Raw genomic sequence first — 10,707 nt, 5'->3', positions numbered from 1 at the left:
GCGATGAGTGGGAGTTGACCTACTGGACCACATGGGGGACCAAGGCTTACCCAATAGTAGCGTAGACTGGAAAGTCATAGACAGCAGATTCCATGTCCTAAGTAATCTGTTATGCTTGCCTCGGTGATGTTGAGGCGATGAGTTGGAGTTGACCTACTGGACCACATGGGGGACCAAGGCTTAACCAATAGTAGGAGGGCTTGACTAAGCATCTGCCCCAAGGCAGGCGCCAGGTACAACTCCTAGGACAGTGATCGGGACCATGGCAGCTGACACCCTGGGCAAGAACGGGTACAGGTACAGACAGGCAAAGTCTCTAAGGCCAACAAGTGCAATGTTGATGGCTGAGGAAGGTGGTATGGCCAAGAAAGGCAGACAAAGTCCCTAGTACAAACAATTGCAGCCCTGGCGGTTGAGGCAGATAGTACAGAAAGATGACAAGATTAAATAGGCATACCGCATGAGAAAAATAATTAATTAGAGTGCTATAACCAATGCGGATTAAAAAAACCCAATGAATTGTATAGGAGAGAAAAAACATCCGCATTTAATAGTGCTAGCACAACCACATAGGGAAAATATTTACAATAATCTTTATTAACACCCAAATGATAACATGAAAAACACTTAAAAGTAACCACACAGGGTTGTGAAGGTGCATCAGCAAACCCCAAGAACATATTTAATATCCTGTACAGATACAGTAAATATAATATTGCTAGCACAACAGTAAATCATATACAAGGTAAGATCTGCTGAAATATCTGGGTAGCCACAATAGTTACAGAAGGTGCTTTGCTATCATTATCTAGTTACTGAATAGCCGTTACAAAAATAAATAAAGCATAAAATATATCCAGTAGTTGATTGAGTCAATGTCTGTTGAGGCAGAGTTAGACAATAGTGATTGTCGATCCCGAACTGTAAAGTTCTGGGTTCGTACCGAACACATAATGTTCATGCACAAGGTCCCGAACATGAGTTTTCCTGGGAAGCTTGTGTTACAGTTCGGGTCCAGAGGCTGTAAAAATAAGCACATTATTAAAAAACATTATGATTATACTTACTGGTCCCAGCAACACATCTTGCAGACCTGCTGTCTCCCAGCTGATTTTGCTTCCGGGTCCGATCATTATCTTCCGGGGGAATTCAATACAGTGCTCGTCACTCAGCAGTCTTCGACTTTTTTTGGCCAAGTTCACGGTCACATCAGGGTTCACCCGAGTCCATGGTTTAGCCATGGACTCGATTGAACTTTGACTATCACTGTCAGGGTATGACTCCACTTGCATATGTCTCATGCGAGTTTCACATCGGTATCACCTGGCATGCCGCACAATCTCCTGAGAGGAACGAGTCGGCTGTATGTATTTCCATGCAGTTGAAGTGCTCCTGTCAGCAGAGTGGAGAGTGTGCGCCATGCCAGGTGATACCGATGCAAGTATCGCACGAGTCATATTCAAGTGGAATCATACCCTCAGGGTACGGTTCCCCTTGCATATGACTCGTACGAGTCTCGCATTGGTATCACCTGGCACAGCTGCACACTCTCCTGCCAGGAGCGGGTCGGCTGCATGTATTTCCATGAAGCTGAGGCGCTCATATCTAGAGATTGTGCAGGCTGATACCGATGCGAGACTCGCATAAGTCATACGCAAGTGGAACTCTGGCCTCAGCCTGTTTCTTGCTTCATAGAGACGCTTGTCTGTACAGAGCAATGAAGCAGAGCTGACATTGCCCTCCTTCTGGACCACATCGGACTAAGGATTTTTTTATAATAAAGATGGAGTCTCTAAATGTTTGCTTTGTTTTGTTTTATTTGTAATAATTTTTTTTATGTGGTTTTTTTTTACTGTTCACTAGAAATTCATGGTAGCCATGTTTAATTTGGTGTAACTACATGAATTTCGGGCTTAGTTCCAGCTGCTAATACAAAGCTGGCCCTAACCCCTTTATTACCCAGCGTGCCACCACCATCAGGGTCGCTGGATGAGCCAGGTAAAGCGCTTGGAAATCTCACTAAGAAACATTGCGAGCTTTTCAGTGGCGGCTGCAGGTTGCAGTTTTTAGCATGGTGGGCCCAAAATGCTTTGGCCTTCCCACGCTGAGAATTCTAGAACCCAGCTGCCTGGTTTTACCTGGCTGGCGATCAAAATGCGGTGGGAGCCCACACATTTTTTTTAAATTTTTTTCTTAAATAATTAAAAAAAATAATGTGCTTCCCTGTATTTTGATTGCCAGCCAAGTTAAAGCCAGGCAGATGGGTGTGGCAGCAGAGGAGTGCAGGGACCCCAGCACTACAAAGTTAAAAATTGTGAAATGAAAATAAATAAATAACTGTAATTGTATAAATTCCTCAAATTGATAAGTTAGACTAAGAGAAAGTTGTAGAAAGTTTTATAACAATCATAATATATTATTGATACTGCTGAGCGGATTAGTGCAAGTTCAGGTTTGTTGAGTTCGGTTGGATTTTAAATAAATGTTCAGCCTGGGACCTGAACTTCACCCAAACGTAACCCTGGACACCAACATGTTTGCGTTCTTTAACACTAGAAGTCCCAGAAATGTCAAACTCCATAGGGATCCAATAGTAGAAATGTAAAATGACCCCTCTCTGGGACCTCTAGTGTTAAAATGGCTGTAAAATGTTTGTAGTAAGGGCCAGAAGGCTGCAAAAGGAAGAATAACGGGTGCGATTGCCATGTAAACAATGCAGATAGGAAAAAATAATGAAAAAAGACATAGGGTCCCTGCTATTTTTGATAACTAGAGAAGTTGAAGCAGACAGCTGAGGTATATATTACCATTGTGGGAAGGCCCATGATTATTTGGTTGCCCGCAGACACCCCAGGAGTGGCGTACCCATTAGATGGCCAAATCTGGCTCTTTGCTCGTTTCTTCCTTATTGCGCTGGTGCGGTAGCATTTGGGGTAATACTTTTGGGGTTGATGTCAGCAGTGAATTGACACTGACATCAAGCTCATGAGTTAGTAATGGGTACACATCTATCCGACACCTCCATTACTAACCCAGTAAGTATAAATTAAAAAAAAAAAAATACAGGAAAAAAATGTATTTGAATAAACACTCCTCCACATGCTTCATTAACCCCTTAACGACCGCGGGCCGTAAAATTACGTCCTTGCGGTCATAATCTTACTGCCCGCGGTCTGCCGGCAGCATCATGCTGCGATCGGCACACATCTCAGCTGATTTTCACAGCTGAGATGTGTGCCTGCTAGGCACGAGCAGAATCGTTATCTGCTCATGCCGTTTAACCCCTTATATGGCGCTGTCAATATGTGACAGCGCCATTATAAGCGCGATCGCGGTAAACATTTACTTACCGCCCGATACCGGAAGTCAAGTGACGTGATCACGTGACTCCCGATAGTTGTCATGGTAGCACAGGGTCATGAGATGACTCCTGTACTACACCTGACTTGCTTTCACTTTCGCTGTGCCAGCGGCACAGCAAAAGAGAAAGAGAGCGTATCTGCTGTTTACAGCCTTGTAGCTGTGATCAGCAGATACTGTGGAGCGATCGGAATGATGATCGCAATAGCCCCCTAGGGGGACTAGTAAAATAAAAAAAAAAAGTTAAAAAAAGTTTTAAAAAATTAAAAAAAACAAAAAACCTAAAAGTTCAAATCACCCCCCATTCACCCTATTGAAAATTAAAGGGTTAAAAAAATAAAAAATATACACACATTTGGTATCGCCGCGTTCAGAAACGCCCGATCTATCAAAATATAAAATCAATTAATCTTATCAGTATACGGCGTAGCGGCAAAAAAATTCCAAACGCCAAAACGATGTTTTTTTGTCACCACAACTTTCGCACAAAATGCAATAAGAAGCGATCAAAACGTAGCATCTGCACTAAAATGGTACCATTAAAAATGCCAGCTCGAGACGCAAAAAATAAGCCATCATTGAGCCATAGATCCCGAAAAATGAGAACGCTACAGGTCACGGAATATGGCGTAAAACGTGCGCCACTTTTTTCGGACAAACGTCCGATTTTTTTTAACCCTTTATATAAAAGTAAACCTATACATGTTTGGTGTCTACGAACTCGCACGGACCTGAGGCATCACACCAATACATCAGTTTTACCATATAGGGAACACAGTGAATAAAATATCTCAAAAACCATAGTGCTATTGCACTTTTTTTGCAATTTTTCTGCATTTGGAATTTTTTGCCGTTTTCTAGTACACTATATGGTAAAACTGATGGATTCATTTAAAAGTACAGCTCGTTCCGCAAAAAATGAGCCCTCACATGACCATATTGACTGAAAAATAAAAAAGTTACGTCTCTCAGAAAAAGAATGGTGAAAAAAAAAAATGGAAAGCGAAAAATCGTCCGGTTGTGAAGGGGTTAAGGAAGTTATTAATGAAAAATAAACCCTGGTAATTTCAACGTAATCCAGAGTAATGACCCATGAAGTCTATCAAATCTATGAGGTTGCAGCCAAATCTATGGTACTACAGTCTATCAACAAATTTTATTACTGTACAAACAGCACCACCGAGGTTGGACATGAACTTTTAAAAAAAAAAATCCAAATTGGGGTCCGAGCCCCGGATACTCGATGTCCGGTACAAACCCTGAACTTTACTGTACGGGTTCCTTCATCCCTAGTTATTAGGTTTGACTATATCTGTTTGTTTATCGGGATATATAGGGTCACGTGACCGACTAATCAGCATCTATGGAGGATATGCTGCAAAATTCTGAGCAGCTATTGGTATTGCGGCACAGAGCGGATAATAATTCCCTCATAGAGCAGAGTATTTGTGTAACGGAATGATCAGGTAAATACATACAAATAGAACGTTCTAATGACAGTAACACATTATTGTGTTTTCCATCTTCTCGGTGTCTCAGATTTCCAGATAATCCTAATCCAGAATGGACCCTATGAAGCAGATTTATCTTCTCCTCATCTGTCAGGGTAAAAATATTCTCACAATTATGGAATAATCCAATATATTGGGATTCTGTGACCCCGGCCTCATGTTCTGCTCATTGTCTCCAGGCTTATATCTGGGTTCTCTATGTCAGCGATGGACGTTACCTTCTGAAATTTCTGCTCTTATTGGTTCCTGTGTGGAGATTCCTTGTACATATCATCCTGACGGGAGATCAGGAGCGTCCAGCACTGTCTGGTACTTGTCCAGGGAGGGTCCTGATCTAGAGATCCTAAACACCAAGGACTCATCTACAGTAATGGAGGAAGACAGAGATCAGACCTCACTGGTACCGGGAGATAACAGCTGCACCCTGCGGATAGACCCTGTGAGGAGAGGAGATGGGGAGAGATATTATTATCCATGGACCATAAAAGATAGAACAATAACTGCATATTATACAGAACCTGCATATGTTTTTCTCTCAGTCACAGGTAAATATACAAAATATCCAATATACCAGGAACCAGTTGAAACTTTCTTACTAGTCTTGTATCATTGTAGAATAAGATCAGAAGGAGACAAAATGGTGCAAATGGTGTATTATTCTTGTGAAGTCTAATAAAAGAGATTTGGAAAAACTCTCCTTCGGCAGTTGGGAGGGTCACAACTTTCATTAGAGCATGATGTCAATCCACGTCAGCTGCCGCGTCCCCAGTGAATACAAATAGTAACTGGAGGAAAGAAAGAGTTAATCGCGCTGCCATGGATCTAAGCAGGATGTGAATCCAAGGGTTGATCTTCATGATTTTTATTACTCAATGCGTTTCAGAGTTTAAACTACTCCTTCATCAGGATAAAAAAAACCCCATCAGTACATCAGTGGTTTTTAATTCCTGATGAAGGAGTTGTTTGAACTCTGAAACACGTTAAATAATAAAGATCACAAAGATCAACCCTTGGATTCATCTCCTGCTTAGATCCACGGCAGCACGAGTAACCCTTTCTTTCCTCCGGTTAGTATTAGTCTTGTATCATATTTATTGTTATTACATTTATTCCTATGAAATATAATGCATATAATGAGTTTTACCACTGTGTGTTATTTAATATATTCATGCATGAGATATATGGCAGCTGATGCATCATGTATGTATAGAGGCTGGGCATAGAGGATACTATAGACGACATATAGAAAAATAGATCAAAATTGGAACATGCACAGGTCACTATGGATGCTGAATACAAGAGAAAAGCTCAGTGTGAATGAGCCTAAATATTGAAAAATTTGCATTGCGCTAATATGGAGTCCATCTTCTTTCCACTTTGACTATTGGAGTGCTGCTATCCTTTTCTTTACTTAGTTATTTATAGAACCTTTGTATTCATTTGAAGTTATACACCTGGAAACATTATACTAGCGCTGCTTCATTATTTTATATGTTTAGATAAATAGAAAGATTAAAACTGAAAGCAGAACAAGGCCCTATGAAAGCTGAGTACAGGCATCAAGGCTTCTTACCATAAATCCTTGACAATATAATCCAAAAAAGTCAACCCTGGATAACAGAATAGATAGATAGATAGATAGAGGGATAGATAGATAGATAGATAGAGGGATAGATAGATAGATATACTTACTGGTCCCAGCAACACATCTTGCAGACCTGCTGTCTCCCAGCTGATTTTGCTTCCGGGTCCGATCATTATCTTCCGGGGGAATTCAATACAGTGCTCGTCACTCAGCAGTCTTCGACTTTTTTTGGCCAAGTTCACGGTCACATCAGGGTTCACCCGAGTCCATGGTTTAGCCATGGACTCGATTGAACTTTGACTATCACTGTCAGGGTATGACTCCACTTGCATATGTCTCATGCGAGTTTCACATCGGTATCACCTGGCATGCCGCACAATCTCCTGAGAGGAACGAGTCGGCTGTATGTATTTCCATGCAGTTGAAGTGCTCCTGTCAGCAGAGTGGAGAGTGTGCGCCATGCCAGGTGATACCGATGCAAGTATCGCACGAGTCATATTCAAGTGGAATCATACCCTCAGGGTACGGTTCCCCTTGCATATGACTCGTACGAGTCTCGCATTGGTATCACCTGGCACAGCTGCACACTCTCCTGCCAGGAGCGGGTCGGCTGCATGTATTTCCATGAAGCTGAGGCGCTCATATCTAGAGATTGTGCAGGCTGATACCGATGCGAGACTCGCATAAGTCATACGCAAGTGGAACTCTGGCCTCAGCCTGTTTCTTGCTTCATAGAGACGCTTGTCTGTACAGAGCAATGAAGCAGAGCTGACATTGCCCTCCTTCTGGACCACATCGGACTAAGGATTTTTTTATAATAAAGATGGAGTCTCTAAATGTTTGCTTTGTTTTGTTTTATTTGTAATAATTTTTTTTATGTGGTTTTTTTTTACTGTTCACTAGAAATTCATGGTAGCCATGTTTAATTTGGTGTAACTACATGAATTTCGGGCTTAGTTCCAGCTGCTAATACAAAGCTGGCCCTAACCCCTTTATTACCCAGCGTGCCACCACCATCAGGGTCGCTGGATGAGCCAGGTAAAGCGCTTGGAAATCTCACTAAGAAACATTGCGAGCTTTTCAGTGGCGGCTGCAGGTTGCAGTTTTTAGCATGGTGGGCCCAAAATGCTTTGGCCTTCCCACGCTGAGAATTCTAGAACCCAGCTGCCTGGTTTTACCTGGCTGGCGATCAAAATGCGGTGGGAGCCCACACATTTTTTTTAAATTTTTTTCTTAAATAATTAAAAAAAATAATGTGCTTCCCTGTATTTTGATTGCCAGCCAAGTTAAAGCCAGGCAGATGGGTGTGGCAGCAGAGGAGTGCAGGGACCCCAGCACTACAAAGTTAAAAATTGTGAAATGAAAATAAATAAATAACTGTAATTGTATAAATTCCTCAAATTGATAAGTTAGACTAAGAGAAAGTTGTAGAAAGTTTTATAACAATCATAATATATTATTGATACTGCTGAGCGGATTAGTGCAAGTTCAGGTTTGTTGAGTTCGGTTGGATTTTAAATAAATGTTCAGCCTGGGACCTGAACTTCACCCAAACGTAACCCTGGACACCAACATGTTTGCGTTCTTTAACACTAGAAGTCCCAGAAATGTCAAACTCCATAGGGATCCAATAGTAGAAATGTAAAATGACCCCTCTCTGGGACCTCTAGTGTTAAAATGGCTGTAAAATGTTTGTAGTAAGGGCCAGAAGGCTGCAAAAGGAAGAATAACGGGTGCGATTGCCATGTAAACAATGCAGATAGGAAAAAATAATGAAAAAAGACATAGGGTCCCTGCTATTTTTGATAACTAGAGAAGTTGAAGCAGACAGCTGAGGTATATATTACCATTGTGGGAAGGCCCATGATTATTTGGTTGCCCGCAGACACCCCAGGAGTGGCGTACCCATTAGATGGCCAAATCTGGCTCTTTGCTCGTTTCTTCCTTATTGCGCTGGTGCGGTAGCATTTGGGGTAATACTTTTGGGGTTGATGTCAGCAGTGAATTGACACTGACATCAAGCTCATGAGTTAGTAATGGGTACACATCTATCCGACACCTCCATTACTAACCCAGTAAGTATAAATTAAAAAAAAAAAAATACAGGAAAAAAATGTATTTGAATAAACACTCCTCCACATGCTTCATTAACCCCTTAACGACCGCGGGCCGTAAAATTACGTCCTTGCGGTCATAATCTTACTGCCCGCGGTCTGCCGGCAGCATCATGCTGCGATCGGCACACATCTCAGCTGATTTTCACAGCTGAGATGTGTGCCTGCTAGGCACGAGCAGAATCGTTATCTGCTCATGCCGTTTAACCCCTTATATGGCGCTGTCAATATGTGACAGCGCCATTATAAGCGCGATCGCGGTAAACATTTACTTACCGCCCGATACCGGAAGTCAAGTGACGTGATCACGTGACTCCCGATAGTTGTCATGGTAGCACAGGGTCATGAGATGACTCCTGTACTACACCTGACTTGCTTTCACTTTCGCTGTGCCAGCGGCACAGCAAAAGAGAAAGAGAGCGTATCTGCTGTTTACAGCCTTGTAGCTGTGATCAGCAGATACTGTGGAGCGATCGGAATGATGATCGCAATAGCCCCCTAGGGGGACTAGTAAAATAAAAAAAAAAAGTTAAAAAAAGTTTTAAAAAATTAAAAAAAACAAAAAACCTAAAAGTTCAAATCACCCCCCATTCACCCTATTGAAAATTAAAGGGTTAAAAAAATAAAAAATATACACACATTTGGTATCGCCGCGTTCAGAAACGCCCGATCTATCAAAATATAAAATCAATTAATCTTATCAGTATACGGCGTAGCGGCAAAAAAATTCCAAACGCCAAAACGATGTTTTTTTGTCACCACAACTTTCGCACAAAATGCAATAAGAAGCGATCAAAACGTAGCATCTGCACTAAAATGGTACCATTAAAAATGCCAGCTCGAGACGCAAAAAATAAGCCATCATTGAGCCATAGATCCCGAAAAATGAGAACGCTACAGGTCACGGAATATGGCGTAAAACGTGCGCCACTTTTTTCGGACAAACGTCCGATTTTTTTTAACCCTTTATATAAAAGTAAACCTATACATGTTTGGTGTCTACGAACTCGCACGGACCTGAGGCATCACACCAATACATCAATTTTACCATATAGTGAACACAGTGAATAAAATATCTCAAAAACCATAGTGCTATTGCACTTTTTTTGCAATTTTTCTGCATTTGGAATTTTTTGCCGTTTTCTAGTACACTATATGGTAAAACTGATGGATTCATTTAAAAGTACAGCTCGTTCCGCAAAAAATGAGCCCTCACATGACCATATTGACTGAAAAATAAAAAAGTTACGTCTCTCAGAAAAAGAATGGTGAAAAAAAAAAATGGAAAGCGAAAAATCGTCCGGTTGTGAAGGGGTTAAGGAAGTTATTAATGAAAAATAAACCCTGGTAATTTCAACGTAATCCAGAGTAATGACCCATGAAGTCTATCAAATCTATGAGGTTGCAGCCAAATCTATGGTACTACAGTCTATCAACAAATTTTATTACTGTACAAACAGCACCACCGAGGTTGGACATGAACTTTTAAAAAAAAAAATCCAAATTGGGGTCCGAGCCCCGGATACTCGATGTCCGGTACAAACCCTGAACTTTACTGTACGGGTTCCTTCATCCCTAGTTATTAGGTTTGACTATATCTGTTTGTTTATCGGGATATATAGGGTCACGTGACCGACTAATCAGCATCTATGGAGGATATGCTGCAAAATTCTGAGCAGCTATTGGTATTGCGGCACAGAGCGGATAATAATTCCCTCATAGAGCAGAGTATTTGTGTAACGGAATGTTCAGGTAAATACATACAAATAGAACGTTCTAATGACAGTAACACATTATTGTGTTTTCCATCTTCTCGGTGTCTCAGATTTCCAGATAATCCTAATCCAGAATGGACCCTATGAAGCAGATTTATCTTCTCCTCATCTGTCAGGGTAAAAATATTCTCACAATTATGGAATAATCCAATATATTGGGATTCTGTGACCCCGGCCTCATGTTCTGCTCATTGTCTCCAGGCTTATATCTGGGTTCTCTATGTCAGCGATGGACGTTACCTTCTGAAATTTCTGCTCTTATTGGTTCCTGTGTGGAGATTCCTTGTACATATCATCCTGACGGGAGATCAGGAGCGTCCAGCACTGTCTGGTACTTGTCCAGGGAGGGTCCTGATCTAGAG

The sequence above is a fragment of the Anomaloglossus baeobatrachus genome, chromosome 11 (assembly GCF_048569485.1).
Source record: "Anomaloglossus baeobatrachus isolate aAnoBae1 chromosome 11, aAnoBae1.hap1, whole genome shotgun sequence".
In the NCBI taxonomy this organism is placed as follows: Eukaryota; Metazoa; Chordata; class Amphibia; order Anura; family Aromobatidae; genus Anomaloglossus; species Anomaloglossus baeobatrachus.
This window is presented reverse-complemented; position numbering follows the sequence as displayed.